At 40.6% G+C, this 10,461-nt stretch overlaps 1 pseudogene; it reads right to left on the reverse strand.

The window, feature by feature from the left end:
* Positions 1-489: 489 nt before the first annotated feature.
* Positions 490-9,496, reverse strand: LOC118596730 (annotated as a pseudogene).
* Between the last annotated feature and the right edge of the window lie 965 nt (positions 9,497-10,461).

Genomic DNA, 10,461 nt, shown 5'->3' on the forward strand with positions numbered 1-10,461 from the left:
AGTACATAGATTTTTTTCCATGTGTACTTTCAAATAATGGAAGTGTCAAAAAAAAGGAACTACTGTGTTGAATGAAACCTCTGTATTATAATTATCACAGAGAAGTGTAGTTTGTACCATATATTATGGCACTATATCAATGAAAACCTTCCAGAGTCCTTTTATTTTAGAATATTCTATAAACAATCAAACTATCAGAATATAATTATACCACAGTAAAATGTTTTCTTGTATTAAATTTAAGAGATCTTTTTAATTAAAAACAAGAAAATGTAGAAAGGTACTTAGAGCTGTTAATGTCTAAGTATACAACACCTTAGACAATCCAAGGCATTTTAATCTCCTTTAAGAACAATAACAAAGACTAATTTTTGTCATGCCATTAAATCCATCATTATATGGATAACATTGGTGCAAACTGGTCAAATGGATTCAGCAAACCCTGAATATTGGCATATTGGCAACTAAGACATATCTGGTTTTAAGAGTTTAAGAGATCTTGCCTTCCTTCTTATTCTTTTCCAACGTTCTTGAAGAGTTCTGTTGCTCTAAAAGATGTTGCTGGGTCCCAGGTTGCGTTTTTGATTTCAAACTGATGTACGTCTAAATTCTTTCTCATTTGCTCCTGGCTGGAGCTCTGTTTCTGAGTTCTTCAGGTTTTGAAAATTTTCTTCGACCTTCATCTCAAACACCTGCTTCATCTCCATCTTCTTCATCTTGGCTACCTGTTTCCTTCTTTCTTCTTCTGTCTGTGCTAGAGGGCTCGTAGTAAGGTTCTGCTTTATTCTTGTTGCTCCATTGTAAGTCACCCCTGCTAGTTTTTTGCTGCTCATAGTGTACATCATTAGTAACATTTGACATGTGTGTTCTTATCAATGTATTTTTTAGAACTGTAAAATCACAATCTTCACCATTTTTAACTTCAGCCACACCCCAAGGGCACTGTCTTCCTCTGACTCTCTTGGCATTGGCTTTGATGATATAATTACTACCTATCACAGTAAGAGGTAAATGGTATCTGATGTTTTTTTAGCCAGTCTTAATTTCTTTTTCATTATCTGTTTCTGGAAATTTATGTACTTTAATGTGATGTCCTTGGTTTCTTTTATTGTCTGATTTTTAAACTGTTGGCATTCTTCCAGTGTGAGTGTGTCTGCTCTGGCAATTAGTGGGATGAGATTCACTTTTTCATCCAAGAGTTTTGTAAACTCAGCATCCAGTGGTTTAAGTCCATGTCCTGAAAGAGCAATGAAGTATAAACAACACTGCACCCTGTTATCAGGCATTGAGAATTACTATTACTATTACTCACTGTATCTTCAAACCCTGGGATATCATCTGTGGTCAGCAGCAACTGAACACCACCTCCTTTGATTAAAACTTTGGATTACTTCACCTGTACAGTATTTTTTACTGTACTGTACTGTACTGAGAAGGCCTTGGATACTTTGGAGAATACAAAGCTGTGAGGAACAATGAGTTGATTAATGTTGACTTTCCCAGTCCAGATTTACCTACTACCACAAGATGAACTCAAATCCTCTTTTCACTGATTTATTTTTATTTTTTATTTTGTGTACATTGGTGTTTTGCCATGGGTGTCAGGTCCTTTGGAGCTGGATTTACAGATAGTTGTGAGCTGCCACATGGGTGCTGGGAATTGAACCTGGGTCCTCTTGAAGAACAGTCAGTGCTCTTAACTGCTGAGCCATCTTTCCAACCCTCACTGACTTTTTTGTATACTTTGATTTGGAATATTGGCAAATCCCATATAGCCTTTGAGGAACCACAGTTTGCTCTGAGCAGCATGAACTTCACTGGCACTGGAGCAGATTTGCTGCATGTTGTTAACCTCCATGTCTACATTGGCCAAATCTGGGTACTTCTGTTGTGGTGGGTAGTGTAGTAGGAATCTTAAAGGTACTTGTTAATAAAATCAAATCCGAGGCCAGTTATTGGGGTGATTGCTGGAAGATCAGAGAAGCAGAACAAACCATAGCTATCTCACCTTGCCAGTTCCTCAGGTGATCCTGTTTCCTCAGGCTGGAAGCTTCTGAGTCCTCCTCCACATGAATCTCAGCCTAACTGTGTTGCTCCAAAGCCTGAACGCTTAACCAACCAAATGCTTAACTAACTACATGCTTTACGCCTTTAGTTCCTGGTCCTCACGCCTTATATACCTTTCTCTTTCTGCCCCCACTCCCTGGGATTAAAGGTTGGGTTTAAAGGGATTAAAGGCGTGGGCCACCATGCCTAGCTGTTTCTAAAGTGGCCTTGAACTCAGAGATCCCGGCTAGCTCTGCCTCCCAAGTGCTGGGATTAAAGGCATGCACCACCACCACCCAACTTCAGTTATGGCTTACTCTTCCCATTTTTCTAGCCACCATTTTTGGCTTTGTTCTAGTGGCTGTCTGTTCTCTGACCCCAGATATGTTTATTTCGGGGAACACACAATATTTCAGGGAACACAATACCACAGGGTAGTAGGGTGTTTTGTATGTTTCTTCAACACTGGCTCTAAGGTGAGCTGTGCTACATTTATCACTCTTAGTTCCTGCTCTATTGCTGTGAAGAGACCCCGTGACCAAGGCAATTTATAAGAGAAAGCATTTAATTGAGGCTTGCTTACAGTTTCAGAGGGTGAGTTAAGTCCATGATCATCATGGAGGGGGCCATGCAGCAGGCAGGCATGTTACTGGGGCAGTAGGTGAGAGTTTACATCTGATCCATAGTCACAAGGCAGAGAATGAGAGCTAAGTAGAATGGTGTGGGCCTTTAAAGCCTTAAAACCCACCCCCAGTGTGACACACCTTCTCCAATAAGACCACACCTCCTAATCCTTATCAAACAGTTCCACCAACTTGAGACCAGACTTTCAAACACATGCACTTATGGAGGCCATTCTCATCCAAACCACCACAGCAAGTCAACTGGTGTTGTCATTGTTCGGATTTTGTTTCAGAGCCATAGCTTTGGTTGAAGCTTTATGGATGGAGCTTCCTGGTCATTTCTAAGGGGGCATGATTTTGCAGGAGACTTTCTGGTTTTCCTCCTCTTCTGAAATGTGTCTTAAGACTTTAGTATAGGAGTTTTGTTATAGATGAACCCAACAGGGCTGGGCATCCCATGACTAGTTGTGGTTTTCTGTGATGGTCTCTGTTTTCTGCGAAGAGAAGCTTCTTTGATGAGGGGTGAGAGTTACATTTACTTGAGGGTATAAGAATATGTTTTTACATGCAGCTAGGAATTATTATGGTCTAGGGAAGTGGCAGTAGTGTGTTCTCCTCTATGATCCATAGCCTCACTAGCCCTCAGTAATTGGCTAGGTTTCTAGTACTAGACATTATTTCCCTTCTGTTTACTGAGTTTTAAGTCCAGGTAGAGAGCTGTTGGCTTCCACCCATGTATGAATGCCACTGTTGCTCTTTTAGGGATATCTTGCTGTAGGGGCCATTGCTGTGGTTCATGGGTGTCATAGCTGGGTAGCTTTCATTGCATCTTCTGGTCCTATAAAAGCTAGTCGTTGGGAGGAGGCTTATGGATTAGACCAAGACCAATTACTCTAAGTCCTGTGGACTTAGTATGTGGAATATTTAGCAATAGGAACTTACTTTCATCTTCTCTGGGGCAGCCATGGGCAACAGTAATATCCTATATTCTTGGACTACTCTGACCAGCCACTCAAAAGGAGATTTCTCATGCCTGGTACAGGAGTTTCTGTTAGATTGTCACCCAACGCAGTATAACTTCATATATACATGCATATGCTTACATGTATTATATGTAATTTTAGGTCAGTATAAATTAATATTTCCTTATGTCTATTTTCAGCATTCTTAGTGCTATTTTCTCTTCATCCCCCCTTTCCTTCTGTAATTTCCCTCTTCCCTTTCCTTCTGTAATGTCCTTCCTCTATCTCCCAAACTCAAGTCCCCCCCCATTTCCTCCTCTCTATCACCTATATCCTGCTACTCCACTACCTAGATCCTCCCCCCACCCCATGTTTCCTTTTACTTTCCTGGTTTCTGTAGCTACTCCAGTTTATATACTCACATCTGAAGATTTTGAGCTGGGAACCACAAATAAGAAAACATGACAACAAGTCGAAGAGAACAAATCAGAGAAAACTTTGGTCTCTCTGTGTTGGGCTGACTTCACTCAGTATAATAATTTTCAGTTCTATCCACTTACCTGAAAATTTCATGATTTCATTTTTCTCTAAAGCTGAGTAGTATTCTAGGTTTCTATGCACCACATTTTCATGACCCACTTGTTGGTTGGAGGACATTTAGGTTGTTTTCATTTCACAGCTATTGTGAATAGAGCAGCAATGACCATGGATGAGCAAGTGTCTGTGGAGTGGGATGCTGAGTCCCATGGCCATATGCCAAGGAGTGATATAGCTGGGTCATAGGGTAGATTTACTTGTAGCCTTTTGAGACTTCTTCACACTGATTTCCATAGTGGCCACACCAGTTTGCAATCCAAGAGTGAATGAGGGTTCTCTCCTCACATCCTTGCCAGCATTTGTTGTGGGTGTTAATTAACAAATAATGAATCTGGGAGTGTGGAAAATTGTAGTTTTAGTACCACAAGTTACCTTATTGAAGTGCTAAGCAAAAGGGAAAATGTGTGCACTTCATACACATACCAAAATATCTTCATATATTATGGACCAAATGGAAAAAGGAACAAAAAAATTGAAAACAGAAATCAAGATAGTGCTATGAAACACTGTTTTGTCCATAGGTCTTATGTCATTGTTAGCCCAATAGACTCACTAAGACATGTCCAGAGGTCAGATGGGCCTAGCTTGTGCTGCTTTGAAACAACTCTTCCATTGCATGATAGTACCAGGTCATGAAACGAGCAAAGAAAGGTTACATTTACAATTTTGATAATTTTGCTTACTCTAGATTTTATTTGAATTGATTTTTAAGTTTTAAATGATTGCATTGAAATGTCATTGTTTTGATTCCTGAGTGTTTTGGTGTCCTTCAGAGTCTGTGCTCAAGGTAAGGATGCTATTTGCTTTAAACTAATACTAGCCCTAGGTTATTGCATATATAGAAACACCAAAGAGCGATTAATTTAGAAATTAATAAGACAGGAATGAATGAAAGTAGCCTAAAAGATGAAAGTTATGTGGGATAAAAGCAAATCAGAAAATACACTTCACTGTTTGTGTTTAAGGATTCATGGCTCAGCGCTGATTCACATGAAAAGGATTTTAAGAATAAACTGATTGTAGTCTCCCAAGTGCTGTCTAGTTATTTTACCATGAGCTTAATTCAGACAGCAAAGAATGAAAAGTTATTTCCCGATGGTAAGTCCTCTGGATAACATGCCAATTGTGGGAGAGATGATAAGCAATACACATTGTTCTTCCGGAAGACCATGGTTCAATTACCAGCATCAACATGGAGGCTCACGATGACATCTCCAATTCCAGACACACATGCAGTAAAAACACCCATACACATAAGGATTAAAAAAAATAAATTTACACTGTGGCTAACATTCAGGATAAGTAAGGTAAGGGCATCTGGAAATTATGTCTCGTGAGGAACAACTAAGAAAGAAGGAAGGATTTATTCTGTGAAGGGATCAAACCTATTGTGAGCTAGAAAATTCTCCAAATATGATGATTCTCAACTCTGGTTGTATGGGAGAGACATTACAATTTCCAACATCCAAGTAACATCTGAGACAAGGAGGATCAGAACTTTGCTGGTGTACACTCAGTCTTCCTTGATGACTGCAGAGCAACCCAAATCAGGGAACCACTGGCTTAGAGGACAGTCAGGTGGTAGAAACAGTAGCCTTGTGTTATCCAGCCCAGTGGGACAGAGCTACCTCTCTCCTCCCATCTGCAGAAGGCTTTATACTTTGGCTCAATATAAAGAACAAATTTGAGGGACTGGAGAGATAGCAGCACTTAAGCATACTAGCTGCTCTTGCAGTGGATCTGGGTTCAATTCCCAGCACCCCTTCACTAGCTCACAACAGTCTGTAACTCCAGTCACAGGGGATCTGATGCCTTCTCCTGGACCCATGGGTACTGCATACATATGGTGCGCAGACATACATGTTTGCAAGACACTTGTACAAACAAAATAAAAATAAAGTAAAAATAAGAAAGAACTCATTTGAGTCCATATTTTCTGAAAATACATTATGCAGAGACCCTCATCACAGATAATTGAGATTGCGTGTTGTGAGAAATCTTCTGAAAGGGTCAATTAGGCAATTTTAAATATTCTTTTCATTTTGATGACTCTATTACTCGGTGCCAAAAGATTCTTTTGCTTCCCACTTTAGAAGCACGCTCTTTTGCTCACTTGGCTGACTCACCTGCTGCTCACTTTGATCTTAGGGCTCATTTTTGCTCTTCTTCCTGATTAAGCCTGATTAAAGTCAGAACAATCGCTTAGAGAGGATGTGCTCCACTATAATCTAATCATGTAGATGCACATACTGCACAAGCGAGCCTCCAACAGGTCAGTTTTGTTCTGTGCAGGGTACCATCTGTGGTACTTCAGGTGAGTCCTCAGTATTAAACTTCAACTTGAATGATACTGTACTAGTTAGGGAAGAGGCAGTCCTAAGATTTGCAATTTTGCCTCCTAGTTGTATGAATAAGAACGCAGGATCAATACAGAGAAATATCATCTATTTATTTAAGCATATGTCTTTCTTAGTTAACACAGTGAAAAAAGAAATGTGGTGTGTGTGTGTGTGTGTGTGTGTGTGTGTGTGTGTGTGTGTGTATGCTAAGATAGTTAAAAACTTGAATTTTTAAGTATTTCAGAAACTAAAATGTATCAAACACTTAAGTTAACGGCATTTAATCTGATTATGCTCCCTCCAAAATTAGCATCTCTATTCTACAATTATTTCCAGGTACCATTCTTTGTTACATTTAAATATTTGGGATCATTTACTTTTTAAATTTTGAGACAAGGGCTCATGTAGGCTGGCCTCAAACTAGCTATATAGCTGAGAATGACCTTGAATTTCCAGTCCTCTTGCTTTTACTCCATGCTGTAATTCAAGGCATGCACCACCGTGTGGGTGTATGTGGCTGAGGACTGGACCCAGTGCCCATCCACAATAGGCAAGCTTTCTATCCACTGGGCTGCATCCTCGGACTGAAACTTTGTGCCCATGGATTTTATCTTCTTGGATTTTGTAACCTATAGTAAACTACGTGTTTGACAAAATTTCCTTTGAAATCTGTATATCTGTGTGAATTAAGACATTTCAGCTGTGGTCAGGATACTGACCTCTCCAGTGGTGTTTTATATAAAGAATGTGAAAACAGAGGACAAAAACAACCCCAGCTCTGTTCATTTTAGTGGATATTCTCAACACACATCACATTTTGAAGGAAAAAAAAGGGAAGATTTCTACCCACTAAGCCAGCGGTTGATTCTGTAGTAGGCACAGCTAGTATTTACTAATTTAGTTCGTTCTGACACTACACACTTGAACATAACATCGAAGCCACAGACTTGAGAGATCAGTTCCTGCCACTCAGGCCCTTGCGGGTCTTATGGACCTTTGTTGTACAGGCTGGCATGATTGAAGCATGGATAACCATGTGTAAATGTGACTGGACAGAAAGGAGAAAAACTAATGTGATAACATGGGTGGGGAAACCAATGGCCCATGGGACTCCCTCCCAGGAGTGTGGTGTCCAGAGAACTGGATCTGCTCTAGGAGTAGCAGATGACTTCAGACAGCTTTGTCAAGATGCCATGTTTCCAGTGAGATATGCCAGTGTGCCAGCTAAGTTAGTCATTGATGTCACGAACCCCATGCTCATATCAAATACGTCACCTTTTTTTCCTCCCCCAGTCTCAGGCTCCATTGTAGGTAGAACCTGCTATTCAGACTAAGCAGGAATTTAGTGAAGCATCTGTTTAAACATGTTTCTAGATTTGTAATTGCAATTTATCAATTTAGACATCAGCAAGAAATCTGCAGGGGGGAAAAAGCTGGATCTTATACACTCAGAACTGTGGCTTCTGAACAAACAGTTGCTCCTTGTGACTCTTCATTTCAGAAAATTATAATTTTTATTTCTCTATGTTTTGAGAGAGTGTTATGCAAGGCCCCAGGCTGGCATTGAACTCATTCTACTGGCTCATTTTCCCAAGCCCTGGAATTACAGGTGCATACAGCCCTCTTGGTTTAGAAAAATGATCCTTTTTATTTCAGTCTCTCTACAGTCACATGTAAGCAGAGTCCTTGTTGATCCATCTTGTAGCCTTTTGTTTCTGTTTGCCAGCAGGTAGTCTGTATTTCCATCTTTACTGTGATTGGCCGCTCTTTATTTCTGTCTCTCATCCAAACTTCACCACCAAGTCCCATGCATTCTTCTGAGAAGTTCTCACTTACCTGGGCTTGCTTTTCCACTTCTGCTGAACCTCTCCTAGTGTATATTTATAGAGACCAGCAGCTTTAAGGTATGTTCTACAGGTTTCTGCAGGGCCTGGGTTCCCAAAAACACTTGTAGAGGACCTATAAGAGCAAACCAGGGTTTTCAGTAATTCTCAGAACTTATTTCTCACCTTATTGACATTTGCACTCATGGTTCAAGGAAAGGGTGGGTAAAACATGCTAGTCCTGAGCAGCAGCTAAAGCCAAAAGGCAGCTACCCCCGTGTCAGCGGCTGTGTCCTCAGTCACTGCTATACACTGGTGGTGAGATAGTGGCTCTTGCTTAGGAACGTCTTTGGTGACAAAGTAAAAATATTTGTAGGCAGAGTTTCTTTGTGTCCCAGCAGGTGCTCCCAAATAACCACACAGAAACTTAATGTTAGCTTAGGCTTGTTTTTTTAGCTATCTCTTATAACTTAAGTTAATCCATTTTTATTAATTTATGTGCTGCCCCGACAATGCTCATTTGCCTCATCTATGTATTTTTCATGCTGCTTTGCATCTGGCTGGTGGACTCCTTAGACTTCCTGACTCTGTCCCTCTTCTTTCCAGAGTCCTCTCAGTTTGGCTCTTCCTCCTCTACCTCCTACCTAACTAATGGCCATCCAGCTTTTTATTAAACAAATCTAAAGGCACCTTGGCAAAGACACATCATCTTCACAGTGTACCAAAAGATTATTCCATAACACATGTTCATTTTACTTTCAACCATACAAGTATCTTTACTATTCCATGTGACAAAGAGGGAAGTCTTCATCAGGCCCTTGGCTACATACACAGTGTAATGGTGGGTTGAGGGAAAGTTGATGGGATGGACTGTGCATTGAACTAACTAATCTTTTATTTAACATCATTTAATTACGGTGTGCTATTTCCATGAAGAAATGGACCAAAAGACAAACCCTGATTATTCAGGTTTGCTTATTTGTAGAACTTTTCTCAAAAATTAACAAAACCAGATTATTACCACAAAGAACACAAGCTACTGTATTTGTTGCCACTGATTTTTTTTTTTTTCTAGTTCTGAGGATTGAACCTATGGCTTCACACATGTTCTTTTTTTATTTTGGTTTTTTGAGACAGGGTTTCTCTGTGTAGCTTTGTGCCTTTCCTGGAACTTGCTTTGGAGACCAGGCTGGCCTCGAACTCACAGAGATCCGCCCACCTCTGCCTCCCGAGTGCTGGGATTAAAGGCGTGCGCCACCACTGCCCGGCTCACACATGTTGTTAATCTCTCTACCACTGAGTTATTCTTTTTGTTTTTGTGAATTTGGAGACAGAATTTCCCTAAGTTTCCCAGGCTGGTCTTGTGTACTGGTGATTCTCCTGCCTCAGCCACTTTAGTAACTGGTGTCTTAGTGACTTTAAATGTTGCAGAGACAAATGCCTGCCACAGAAATTCAAGGGATAAAGTGGAGCTTGGCTCACGGTTCTGGGGCATTGTCTGTCACAGTGGCAGAACTTTGACAGAGCTTGGCACATTGTGTCCACAGTCAAGGAGCACAGAGTTGTGAATGCTTTCTCCATTTTATACAGACCGGGATCTTCTGTCCAGGGAATCTGTGAGGTCTCACTCACAGTCAAGATGGGTCTTCCCATATCAGTTAATGCAATCAAGATAATGCCCAACAGGTATGCCGGGAGGCCCGTATTCTGGGTGATTCTAGATTTTGTCAAACCGACAATTAACAATAATTGTCTCACTGGGATTGCCACCTGTAGTGATATTTGAGCTTTCACATTTTACAAGTTTATGAATTTTGTATTCGTCACCATGAGCTTAACAACTTCCTGATACTTAAAATACTTTTGTCTCCTACTAAAGTCAGTGTTAACCTGAGCAGAGTGATGGAATCCAGGTCCAAACTCCATGTTCTAGTCCCCCATCTGCCTCCTGGAGAGTTTGTTGTCCTCTTTGTTCCCCACGGTCCAAATGACATCTGCGTCAGTTACCATGGGACTGACATCTCTCTACAAAGCGGTCTTTCCTTGCTTGTTTTGGTTGGTTCCCTCATTC

Source organism: Onychomys torridus, chromosome 16 (genome assembly GCF_903995425.1).
Source record: "Onychomys torridus chromosome 16, mOncTor1.1, whole genome shotgun sequence".
In the NCBI taxonomy this organism is placed as follows: Eukaryota; Metazoa; Chordata; class Mammalia; order Rodentia; family Cricetidae; genus Onychomys; species Onychomys torridus.